The sequence below is a fragment of the Hydra viridissima genome, unplaced genomic scaffold (genome assembly GCF_058129835.1).
Source record: "Hydra viridissima isolate aposymbiotic clone 2 unplaced genomic scaffold, HvirCarnegie_v1 scaffold_2, whole genome shotgun sequence".
Taxonomy (NCBI): Eukaryota; Metazoa; Cnidaria; class Hydrozoa; order Anthoathecata; family Hydridae; genus Hydra; species Hydra viridissima.
In genome coordinates this window covers 12,127,683-12,141,343 of record NW_028324301.1, presented here as the reverse complement: position 1 = coordinate 12,141,343, position 13,661 = coordinate 12,127,683, and the positions used below count along the sequence as shown (strand labels likewise).

The following is a 13,661-nucleotide window of genomic DNA, read 5'->3' as shown; positions in this document are numbered from 1 at the left end:
GAGTATTGTTATAAAGTTCGCGGATTTGGTGTCGCAGTACGATGGTTCGGGTGAATTTTCAGAATGGATACAGAAGTTGGAACTGGTAGCAAAACTTCAAAAAGTTGACGAGCTGAATGTGGTGCTTCCCTTATTTCTTTCTGGCGGAGCGTTTGCCGTTTATCAAGGACTCAGTGATGAGATAAAAGAAGACTACAATGAAGTGAAAAATGCACTGACTACTGCCTTCTCTGCTTCTCCGCTAACAGCATACGAAGAGTTCGTGAATCGTCGTCTTAAGGAAAACGAGTCCGTTGACGTATATCTCGCAGAATTTACAAGGCTGAGCAAGCTAATATCGTCTCACGTAAGCGAAGAGTGGATAAGGTGCGCATTTATTCTCGGATTACCTGACGAAGCAAGAAAACAACTCCAAACAGCACTCTCGATATCAACAATGTTGCTGCACCAGATCGCTGAAAAAGCAAGAAGTTTGGTAATCTTGCGTTGTAAAGAATCGTGTTTTGTTAGTCGCGTGAATCTTGGTGCTATTGGTCCAAGAAAGGTTCCTCAAGGAAACGGAAAAAAGCCCATGACTTGCTACCGATGCGGTGAGGAGGGACATATCAGTCGAAATTGCAGCGAAGGAATTGAGAAGAAGTGTTTTGTGTGTGGAATGGACAACCACCTGGCCCTGAACTGTTACAAAAAGTGTACGAACTCAAAAAACATGGAAGGGAAGCCACCCGTCTATGCGCGAGCGGCTTCCCACGAAATATAAAACCACCAACTCTCTGTGTTTATGTCAATGGAAGAAAAATAAAAGCATTGTTGGATACTGGATGCTCGAAATCAATTTTAAGTCGGGATATCGTAAACGCAAAAAATGTCAAACACGCAAGACAAAAGGTCGTGATGATGAATGGAAAGTCAATTGAAGTAAAACACCAGATTGTTGTTAATCTTTCTATAAATAACACTACCATCGATTTGGAATGCCTGGTTGCCAACATTGTCCCCGAATATCAAATGCTACTTGGTATGGACGCAATACGACGGCTTGGAGGTGTCCAAGTTGGGAGAGACGGCGAAACCATAAACTTCAATGTGGAAAAACTATCTATCAGTGCTACTGCAGTCTCTCAAGAAAAAACGAATGAAGTATCCTCGCCTACTATTCAAAAGCTGATTGATAAAGACTTCGTAGCAGAATTCAAAAATGGTAGCTGGAGCGTGTCTTGGAAGTGGCTGATAGAACCACCAACTTTGACAAACAAAATTCCAAACTATTATATCTCTGATGACGTTAAAAGTGATTATGCAAAGGAAATAAGTGAATGGATAGCACAGGGATGGCTGAAACCATTTGAAGGGAGATGTAATGGCATCATTCCGTTGATGGCAGTAATTCAACGAAACAAATTAAAAGTACGTCCGGTGATGGACTACCGGGAGCTGAATCAATTTGTGTCCAGTCATACTGCAGATGGCGACGTTTGCAGTACCAAACTTCGCAACTGGAGAAAGTTGGGAGAAAATCTTGAAATAATCGATTTAAAGAAAGCGTATCTGCAGATTCGTGTCGACGAAGCACTGTGGAAATATCAAGTCGTGGAATATGAAGGGCAGCGTTACTGCCTAACAAGATTGGGTTTTGGTTTGAATGTGGCGCCCAGAATAATGACTAAAATTTTAAAAAAGGTATTATCCGTAGACAAAGTTGTCGAGGCTGGGACGGACTCATTTATTGATGTCATTGTCAATAATAACATAGTGTCAAGTTGCAGAGTTCGAGAACTCTTGGAAAAATATGGCTTGGATTCTAAGTTGCCAGAAAAACTTGTCGGCGGTCGTGTGCTTGGATTGCGAGTGTACAAACAATGCAACCAAGTCCGTTGGAAACGTGACAACATACCTAAAGTTCCTGAAGGAAAAATGACATGTCGGCAAATCTTTTCTTGGTGCGGACAGCTGACCGGACATTTTCCAATAGCAAATTGGTTGCGCCCTTCGTGCAGCTATCTAAAAAGGGTTTCGAGTAGTTGTGGATGGGACTCTTTTGTGGACGAACGTATTGTCAAATTAGTAAACAGTTTAAATGAAAGACTTACAAAAGAAGATCCCGTTCATGGGTCATGGAACGTCAAAAACACTTCCGAAGCAACAGTGTGGTGTGATGCAAGCAGCTTAGCCGTTGGCATAGTGTTGGAAGTGGCTGGGGAAATAGTAGAAGACTGTTCGTGGTTGAGGAAACAAGATGATACGGCTCACATTAACCTTGCAGAGTTAGAAGCCGTGATAAAAGGAATAAATCTAGCAACAAAATGGGGATTCGAATGTATTACCATAAAGTGTGATTCGGTTACTGTTGCCGGCTGGTTGAACTCCTTAATTATCGGTGACAAACTCGTTCGAGTACACGGTCTTGGAGAACCACTTGTCCGTCGCCGGTTGTCGTTAATTGAAGACCTTGTGAAGGAGTGCGGTATAAAATTAAAACTTTTTCTGGTAAAGTCGGCAGAAAATAAAGCCGATGCTCTTACGAGAGTACCGCAGAACTGGCTGCATTTAAACCATTCTGCAATGACAGCAAATGTTGTACCGCCTGATGTGAAGTCATTTCATAATCTTCATCACTTTGGAGTCAATCGAACCCTTTATCTGATGAAACAGACATATCCGAAGGAGAAGGTTAGTAGAAAAGACGTTGAATCAGTCGTGAAAAGTTGCGAAAGATGTTTATCGGTGGATCCTGCGCCAATAAAGTGGGAAGAAGGAAATCTTGAAGTTGGAAAGAGTTGGCACCGTTTAGCTATCGATGTAACCCACTATAAATCAGAGAATTATTTGTCTATTATTGACTGTGGAAAAAGAAGCAAGTTTGCAATTTGGAGAAAGCTACAGAACGAGAAAGAAACAACAGTGTGTTTCCATTTGGAAGAAATATTTCGAGAAAGAGGACCACCATGGCAAGTTCTATTTGACAACAGCAAGACCTTTCGCTCAAAACTCGTTAGTGAATTATGCGCAGAATGGGGAGTGTCCATCCTGTTTCGTTGCGCTTACAGGCCATCAGGGAACGGAATTGTTGAACGTCATCACCGCACTATCAAGCGAATGGCAGCCAGAAGTGGCAAAGATCCGCTAAAAATGGTATATTGGTATAACCGGGCTCCCAGGAAAAATGGCGAGGAAACATCGCTCCCCTACAAAGCTATATTTTCTTATGAGTGGAAACCACACACAATTTCTGCCAAAACCAACGAAGAAGTTCTCCACAATTATTTTCAAGGACAAGAAGTATTTGTAAAACCACCTGACTCGAAATGTACGAACGAATGGAACAGAGGAAAAGTTACAAATGAAGGACGAGGAGTTTCGGTAGAGATCAATGGATTGCCGAGACACATATCGGACGTCCGTCCTGTTCCCATCGCAGCCGATTTGCCTACTAGAGGATCGGAAGAACCCATTGCGGACAACCTGAATCACCGAAAATCGATGCGAATGCGGAAGTTCCCGAATAGATATGCAGACTTTGTGATCTAGAGATCAAGGGGTGTTGTAGTTGCGTCATTGTGTAATTCATTGTGCACAATGAATATGTAGTTCAATGACTATATATGGCTCGTTGTGCATAATTCATTGTGCACAATGAATTTAGAAATGATATTTAAATTGTACAAGCGGATGAACATTATGAGAAAATATACAGCAAACATAGAATTTAGTTGTCTTGATATTACACTTTACAGATCTCATTTTCTCACATATACGCAGCAGAAAAATGCTAGGAACAGTCAAAATAAAGTGTGACCCTGAAAACGGGACACCCTAATATATATATATATATATATATATATATAGAGAGAGAGAGAGAGAGAGAGAGAGAGAGAGAGAGAGAGAGAGAGAGAGAGAGAGAGAGAGAGAGAGAGAGAGAGAGAGAGAGAGAGAGAGAGAGAGAGAGAGAGAGAGAGAGAGAGAGAGAGAGAGAGAGAGAGAGAGAGAGAGAGAGAGAGAGAGAGAGAGAGAGAGAGAGAGAGAGAGAGAGAGAGAGAGAGAGAGAGAGAGAGAGAGAGAGAGAGAGAGAGAGAGAGAGAGAGAGAGAGAGAGAGAGAGAGAGAGAGAGAGAGAGAGAGAGAGAGAGAGAGAGAGAGAGAGAGAGAGAGAAAGGGTTAGTTACTAAAAAAGTAAAAGAGAAAAAAGTTATTTACATATTTTCGAGATTGACGAAGAATATCTCCAGCTTTGTAGAAAAATCAAAAAATCTGATGCTATTCCTCTTTCGTTCAAAGAAATATTGGAACAAAAAAAATTAAATATAAACAAAACTGCTGCCCAGCTAACACAAAACGTTCAAGTAGGTTCTTTGAACGTTAGGAACGTTCTTAGAACGTGCCGGACCGTTTCTAACGTTCTATGAACGTTTCTTGAACGTTTTGTGTTTGTTGGGTAGTAATATCAAAAATGACTTTATTGAATTGTTTAAAAAACTACCAAGAAAACAAGAAATTGTATTATCTTAAAATAATTTTCGGAAATGAACTCCAAGCATAGGGTTTCTGTAATGATAATATTGTAATACAGTTTTCATAGTCGGCAATTAAGTTACTTTTGCTTGTTGAAATTATTTTCACTTAAATCAAAACAATTTTTTCAATTTGCAAAAAAAACGTGTTTTATCCTCTCTCTCCTCTCCTCTAAATATGTATACCACCTGATTTTAAAAGAGTACAATCGACCATACCTGTCATTTTGTGCAAAAATAGATAAAGTCGTTTAATTTTATAAGTCTTCACATTTGCATCTCTTTATCATATACTGCTACTTACCTTTCTCTTTTGAAAATATACAAGCAAAAAATACGGTGGTCAGACGCTATTTAGGTGTTTAAAAATGTTTAAAATGAAAGGTTTATTAAAGCCCTCAAACACAAAATTCCATTTTTCTCTCTGGGCCTTCACATTTTTCTCTCTGGGTATTCACATAAATATGGCTAAATATTTGTGACCCTAACCCCACCTAATGCCTAATTGTAAATTTTTGTATTGATAAAATTAAAAATAAATTAATCATCGATTATAAAAACTTATAAACTAACCTAAAATTATTAAAGTTTAATTCTCAAGTATTTATCTAAATGATTTTTTCAAACTCGTCCGTAAGAAATTAGTTAACTTAAGTGTTGAAGGGGGGTTCCCATAACAATATACCTTCCAATAAAAAGAAATTTTTTATGATGTGAGAAACAAGAAAAGTATTTAAATTCTTTTTTAGATATTCTGATTCGAGATTAATTTGAAATGATTTCCTTAATCCTAATTCAATTCGCTTAAAAAATGTTACGAGAACTTGGTTAAAAGATTTGTTTTTTTCGCTGTGTTTTTTCGGTATTTACTTTTTATTCAGCAACAATTGCTAGATCTCGAGAATATAAGAAATACGACACATGTCTCTAAAGGTAGTCTTTCAAAAAGATTCCAAAGGGCCTTATCTGTTAAAGCTGCCTCTAAAAAGTTTGACCCGAGCTAACGATTAGTTGGAATTTAAAGAAGCCTAAAGTCTGAAGAAAACTGTTCGTAAAAATGTATTAACTAAATTTGAAGAAGAATAATAATTTGTCAAATGGCATGCTGTGTAATCTGATTTGGGCAATTCTAAAAAAAGAAAAACTCTGATTTATTAAGGCTGCATCAAGTGTGCAAAAGTTTTTTTATTCTCTAGATCATTTTCAGTTTAAAAATGGACTTCTCACTGAATTTATTGGGTAAAATCATTCCTTAAAAGAAATTCAAGAATAATTCAAGAGAACCACGAGATTTTTTAACCATTTTCAAAATTCTTTAGAAAAGAATAGTTTGCCTCAAACTGAACTTGGATGGAAAAATTAATGCTCATTCAACGCTCATTCAACCCTCACTCAAAGATTATATTCAGAGAACTTATAAGGAAATGAAAGATGTTGAACGTCCTGTTTTCATATTCTGAGACAATCATCTAATTCAAACAGTTTATTTAAATACTGCAAGATCGGGGATTTTCCATCATTTCTTTTCCTCATTTTACAAATGAATAATACATAAATATTTGGACCAGCTAAATAAGGATGGAAGAAGGAAGTTAATAATTCGAAAAGAGAAAATGGTTGCATGGAGGTTGATGAGTTTGAGTTTATAAAAAATTCAAAAAATGGTGAATGATAGAATTATTTTAAAACCAAAATAAATTCAATGGTTTTCGTGGTACAGGCATTTTTCCACTGAGTATCGGGAATGTTCATCTTAAGCGGTGGATCGCCGTAGATGATGATTCTGAATCTGCTTCTAATTCAGTTAGATGAGTCACATCTGAAACTCTAACTTTTTCCAACGCAGCTTCATCCAATGTTAACGTCATCCAATGTTAACGTCATCCAATGTTAACGTCATCAATAATGAACTTCTTGTTCCTGCCTAACATATCTTATAGGTCATAGTATAAATTTATTGATTATATATTTATTGCGGGATATTCTTGGGTATCAATTGATAAGATAACAGCTATTCTTCATTACGTCTCTAAAATACAGGAGTATATAGTGCCATTGCATAATCTTTTGAGCTAAACTCCTGGTGAATTCTGTCGTTATGAAGCAACAGTTCAATATACTTTCACCAGAATTTCATATTGAAACGAAAGGTCCAGTTCCTTTAACTTCTAAACCATCAACTTTAACCCCTTCAACTTCAATTCCGGATGTGCTCAAGCCTCCAGAACCAATTAAGTACAAAACAAAATGAACAATACAATAAAGTTAATAATCGAACCTTTAAGAGTGACAGCGTTTAGAAATGTATGAAAAAGAAAACGAAGAAAAGAAAAATAACAAAAAGGAAAAAGAAGAAAGGAAAAAAGTTTGCCAAAAACGAAAAATAATTCAAGGGTAAATAAAACAAAGATGGAAAAAGCGAAAACAAAATAAAAGTCATCCGATTCTTTTACTAAAAAGAAGTTTTGAAGACCAGCTAAAATATTCGGCGCTAGTGCACTTTCGCACCCCCCCCCCCCTTTTTTTTTATTACAGATTATGATAGAGAATTTTATGCTGATTCAGAAAAATATAAAAACATGGACCTGAGAATCAACGGAAAGTGCTCTAATTCGAAGTCAAAGTTGTAAAAAATCCCACTAAAAACCCTAATATTCGCCATTTTGAGAATAATAAGATCCTAATATTCGCCATTTTGAGAATAATAATGATCTTTTAGCTTACAAAAGCAATACGTTAATAGCATGGTTTTTACGTTCAAAAAGTCGTGAAAGTATGTTTTTCCGAAGTGTAGTAGTAGAGCGCAATGCGCTCTACATAGCTATAAGCTACTCAGAGGGCAATATTGTACACGCATGCGCAATTATTTTATTATAACAGTACGATTTATATTTCACAATAAAGCTGGTTGGATAGGCGGTTAGGGTCAAGGTAAGGGTTAGGGATGGGGATAGGGATAGGGATAGGGATAGGGCAATACAATAATAATAATTCATCAATTTGTCTACATTCTCACATTCTACGTTCAACCTTTATTTGAAATCTTCCATTAATTTCATTTCGTTATAATACTTTAAAATAATAATGCAAAGGCTGATGGAAACCAGGTCTGCTTATTGCGCAATGTAACGGTAATTAATTTTCGTTAAAACCGAAAGCGTTTTGAAAAAGATTTTTAAAAAATGGCGAATATTAGGATTTTTAGTAGGATTTTTTACAACTTTGACTTCGAATTAGAGCACTTTCCGTTAATTTTCAAGTCTATGTTTTTATATTTTTCTGAATCAGCATGAAATTTTCTATCATAATCTGCAATAAAAAAAAAGGGGGGTGGGGTGCGAAAGTGCACTAGCGCCAAATATTCAATATGTATTTGATGTTTTCAGTGAAATCTTGAATACTTTGAGAAACTAAATTAGAATTTCTTTCATTTATGTAAGCCAAATAACAATAAAAGCATTTTAACGTTTTTTAAAATTTTAATATTTCTCAAATGTATCGCTTTTTTTCTCATGGGGTTTTTATAATGGTCATTTTTTTCATATAGTTTTTCAAAATTTTCACATTTTGTGAAAGATAAAATACCAGTGCTTGATAATATGTAGAATTTAGTTGAATTCGAAAACAGAATAAACAATAAAATGTAAGCTAAAGAGACATTTCGCGTACAATTTTTTACAAAATCATTCCTCTTATTTAGTATTTTATGTGTTGCTTGTTAAATTTATTATATACTTCATTAATACATAATAAATTCACAAAGGGCGTCTTTCTAATTCTTTGTCATTCATATGTAAATCAGATTTCTATAATGTATACTTTATGTGTTACATCCGGCACCAAGATTTAACAAAAAGATCATTTCAATAAATTTGGTAAGAGAGCAGTTTCCTTTGTTCACTAAAAGGTAATTGGTAATAAAAAATCATTTTAATATATAATGGTGTCAGATGTATCATTGGAAAAGAATAGCTCGAGAGAAACGAACTCTCAATTTGACTAGGGCTCAAATTACATGGTTTGAAACTAAAAGTCATGTGCAAGCCAGGTACATGCTCATGTCACTTAGTGAAGCTCATGGTCTTTTTTTGCAGACCCATGCTTTTGTATTAATTGGCAAATCAAAATTTTGTGAGCTCAGGCCTCCTCATGTTAAACTCAATGACAAAATACCACACAATTTGTGTGTTTGTAATTACCATGAGAATGTCCGCCTTTTTCTTTCAGTGCTATAAGTACATTCTCAGTGTAGTGCATCATTTTCAGATTTCCCCGCCTAGATTTCTTGTGATCGATCGAAAAGATATGTATGGAGCGTAAATGTGTTTTGTGTAAATATAAACTAGATATGTTCCTGAAAGAATCGATTAAGTGGTTAACTAAATTCAATAGTAATTTTCCATTCTCATATCTATTACTATTATTTGGTAATAAATATGAGAAGGCAAAGATTATTGGCACGCTTGATGCTGTGTTTTCGAAATAAAAAGACATGGTAAAACAGTTTTCTGTGCTCACATATGTAAAAAGGAAATAGGCTTTGTCATTTCAACAAGTAAAACAAAACGTAAATGATTCAACAGCAGCCATCCAGGCTGAAAGTTACAACTTTGTTGAACAGGATGAGATTCAGAATTCTCAATGGACACACCAACAATTTTAATTTTTACTTAGTAGACATGGTATCAGGTGATGGAAAAAGAAGTGTAATTGTCTCAGATACATTACTCAACACAAAAAAAAAACTTTATCTGTATTCATGAATTATATATTGCAAAATATTTTAGCTCATTCCCCAAGCATTAAATCTACGCAGATATTTTCCGATTATCTCTACTCAAAGGTTTTTCATAAAAGTTGGATGCATCTCCGGGTAGTTTCACCTCATATCATCTGAAGAAAGATGTTGAAACTCATACAGGTGCCACTTAATCAGGAATATCATCAAATTAGTTCAGTTTAATCATTTTTACTTATTATTTCAGTTGGTTTAACTTTTACATACAATGTTGTCTATATTTCGATGGCTACGCCATTATTAAGATTCATCCGATTGCTGATTGTCAGGTTCACCCGATTGCTGATTTCAGTGGTCATGTGGAAGTAAGAGCTGCAACGTTAAAGAAGGCAATTATGTAATTGTGCAATCGGAGTCAAAACAATTTTTAAAAAGGTTCTATGTTGGTTTGGTCATCCAAAGAGGAGAACTTGCTGGAACTGATCCTAGGTTTAAATGTATGCGGCGTTATCGCAATATGTTCACACAATTTGTATATCCTCAACAAAGAGATATTTCATCATACTCTTCTTCTGACATAAAAAAAATATTGACATTAGCTAGGATGGAACGTTCTGTTCATCACTTTGCAGACGATTTTAGTTCGTATACGCTTGCATTGTACTTACAATACAATTATGTAAAAATTGATTATTGGTAGGTTTTTTTTAGATGTTAGCATTATTCATCCTCAAATGTTATATCCGGCACCAAAGTGTTACTTCCGGTACTATTTTTCTTTGGTAAATAAAAAAAACAAACAAACAGAAAGATTGTCTGATGATTGCAAATCTGTGCACTGTTAAAAAAATATCGCGTTTTCTACGGAAAATTTCCGGCAGCTACGATGACAAAACTTCCCGTTATTTTATGGAAGAACCCATCACATGTAAACGGAAGTTTCCGTAAATAAACGTATATTTTAAGGGTCTGCGTATCGAAACATATCGTATTACGATACGATACGATAAGGTATCGGAATGTGCGTATCGTAAGTTTTTTTATATTACGATAATATCGTACCCAAAAAATTTGCACGATAAAGTTTCGATACTTATCGATTCATTACGATATATATCGGTCAATTACCTAAATATCGTAACTCATATCGTAACTCAAACGATAACGATACTTATCGATTCATTACGATATTATTTTTTCCGACTAAAAAAATAATTTTTTTAAAAACCTAAATACTGTCATAAAATTGCTGACAAGTGCACTATTTAATGTAAAAAAAAGAAATAAACAAAACTTTATTTGTAATTTTGATTTTTTAATTTATTCAAGACTTAAGTTGAAGCAAAAAACAGCTAAAAACAAAAAATAATTTTTTACTTGATAAATTGTTGACGTGACATGTTTAACACGTTAAGGTTTGTGTCTGTGACTTAATATAAAAAAAAGATTAAAATTTAATCTTAAAGTCAAGGTTTATTGAAATCACTAAATCACTATATGGCAAATTTTATAAACTTTAAGCAGTAAAATAAACCAATGACGCCACTAAGGCAATGAACCAATTTAAGTTAGTCATCCATTTCAACTGCTGATGTAAGAGTTGAAGTAGGAAGTCCCTGACTTGAAGCAGCTGAATTCTGAGAGTTATTGGTAGAAGCCTCTTCAAACAATTCTTCTTTTTCATCCCGACTGGTTAGAAGCCATCTTTTGATCTGGACCTTAGGGTAGTTTTGCTGAATGTACAACAATTTTTCAACTTGTTCAGGCTGCAATTTTGTTCTTTTATAAGAGACAATTCCACCACCAGCACTAAAAGCTCTTTCTGAAGATGCTGAGGAAGCAGGTACACATAGCCATTTTTTAGCAGCTTGAGCAAGGAGAGGAAATTTGTATTTATTTGCTCTCCAAAATTCCAGCACGTCCACACCAACAACCTCTGGGAGTTTTTGAAATATTTCCCATTCAGTGACAATGTCCGACTTTGGAGGTGGAGCCGGACCAGAATAGGAAGTCATAAGTGCAGGAGCTTCTTCCATTCCAACATTATAGAAAGGATCATCTTCCGAAACATGACCTTGGATTTCAGCATGTAACCGTTCATTAAATAATGTTGTTGCAGCAATCCATTCCTGATAAGCATTGGATTGAGTAATCAGTGCCTCATAGGCTTCATCAAATCCACCCAGTTTTTTCAGAGCTCTTCCTTTGTACAAGGGATTAAGCAAGTTGGCAACAGAGTAAAAAAGGTTTTGACAACCAATGTCCGGAAAACGAACATCCAAGTTTTCCACCAGCTTTTAGTGAAACATTTGTGCTGTTGGTGATGCCGCACCAGCCTTGATGAAATCCAGGCATTTGTGCCTCAGTGTGTAAATGTTTGAGATAACGAGGTGAATGCTTACTTCTTTGTCTGCAGAGAAAAATTCTGAAATCTCAGCAATTCTCCTCAGAATAGGCAAAATTTTGTCATAAAGATTGAATTCATCTTCTGAAGGAATGACTGGAGCTAGTTTGGTGTCATCTTTTCCAGGAATGTCTCTAATGGAGCTGAGGATACGACGCATTTTTACAATGCTTTCCAACATCATAAAAGTTGAATTCCAGCGTGTTTTCACAGGAGTGATGATTTTCACAAATTTCAACTTATCCTTGCTAACAACATCACTGTCATCAAGCAACAGCTTTAGCTAAAAATTAAAATAGAATTATAAGAAACATAACATAAAAGTTGATTAGTACTATTTACTATAATAAAAAACTGATATTAACTATGTTATGTTTTTACTTTTTAAATGTTAACATTTTATCAGTTGAAAAATTTTGTCACACAAAGTGTACTAAGAAGTTTATATTGCGCTTGTATTGTATTAAACTATAAACTAAATTACTATAAAAGCGAAAAAAGATGTTAAACTAGTTACCTCTTTTTTAATTCTTTGCTCAGACAAAGATGACTTGTGGCATCTTGAACTTAATTCAGTTGCTCTTTGGATTGCTTCGTGAAGATCCAAACTGTCAAAACCTTTTGTTTCTTTGACAGTTGCTTCAACTGCCAAATTCAAAAGATGATCAGCACACAAAAGAGATGCATCTACAAAATTGCACTTGTTAATTGCCGCCTTCATATTAGCGGCTGAATCATGGACACACACAACGGACGAAACTCCATTATTTCCGACCAACTCTGAGACATTACTGAAAAGCAAAGTAAAATTAGTTGTTTGCTTTTTGATGTTTTAAAATATAAACTAATACTTTTGTTGTTATTTTAGATATAAATAAAAGTATTAATTTGTGACATTAATTTTAAACTAAATGGTGGATTTTGCTTATCTAAATAATTCAAACGATTAACTTAATTTACAGAAATTTTAACCTAATAAAAATTAAATACTAAAACATACTTATCCAGACGAAGAGCAATGGCTTCAGCTGTATGTCGTCCGGAAAACGGAGAAACTCCAGTCACAAACATCCTTAATGGGAAGTCTTCACTCACATAGTGCAATGTACTGGCTTGGTATGCATCATTTTAAAATAAAAAATTATTGGTATTTCTTGTTACATATCAATATGGTTACTTACTAAGATAACCCAAAAAAAAATTGGTGTGGATTGGTCTTAAAAAAGTAGCTTTTTAAAAAATTTAGTTCTCTTGGAACTCCCATTGAATTGACTCCCCACAATAAAATTTTATTTAAAACAATTAAAATTTTTCGTACTTGAACCGGGAGTATGTTGTTGCAGCCTTCACATTCATTTTTGGGTTGCAGTAGTGAACAAAATCTTTAAAAGCTTCATGTTCAACCAAATAGAATGGCAAATTTAAACGGGCCAAAAACTTGACAATTTCAATGTCTCCTCTGAGCTGTTCGTTGTCTTGTGGCTTGTATTTGACCCAATGCTTTAGATTTTGGACCTTTTCTGCTGATGGTCCGGAAAGTCGTCCTCGATTAACTCTACTGCCCAACATTAATGGTGTCTTATCATCTCGGACCTGCTCATAAGCCTCGTCTTCATTGTAGGTCTAAAAATTAATATGAAACCCATTTAAATACCTAATATTGAAACATTCATCAGCATTTATCAAAAGTTATTGATATTTATCGTTAAATCTTGTTAAATCTTGGTATTGTAATAGTAATAATAACTAACACATATGAAAATAAAAGTTAATATTTAAATTAAAAAAGTAAAAACGTTTGTAAACTTTATTGTACCTGTTTTAACTCATCAAAAGCAACATGGCGATTTTCCTCCAGGGCTGCAAACTGAACAGGATGCTTCCTTGTCAAATGTGATCTCATGCCAGATGTGTTCCTGTCCGCCAACTTGCAAATTGCAAAACAATACTTGCATTTTGCAGTAACAAGTCTTCATCAAAGTGATTCCAAATTTCGCTCCTTGACCTTGGCA

At 35.0% G+C, this 13,661-nt stretch overlaps 1 pseudogene across 1 annotated transcript; it reads right to left on the bottom strand.

Moving 5' to 3' along the window:
* Positions 1–10,539: 10,539 nt before the first annotated feature.
* LOC149891955 (uncharacterized) lies at positions 10,540–13,268 on the bottom strand (annotated as a pseudogene). Its single transcript, XR_016450185.1, has 3 exons — positions 12,650–13,268; positions 12,167–12,440; positions 10,540–11,932 (listed from the first exon to the last, which is right to left on the bottom strand). The product of XR_016450185.1 is annotated as an uncharacterized LOC149891955 (transcript).
* Positions 13,269–13,661: the final 393 nt, after the last annotated feature.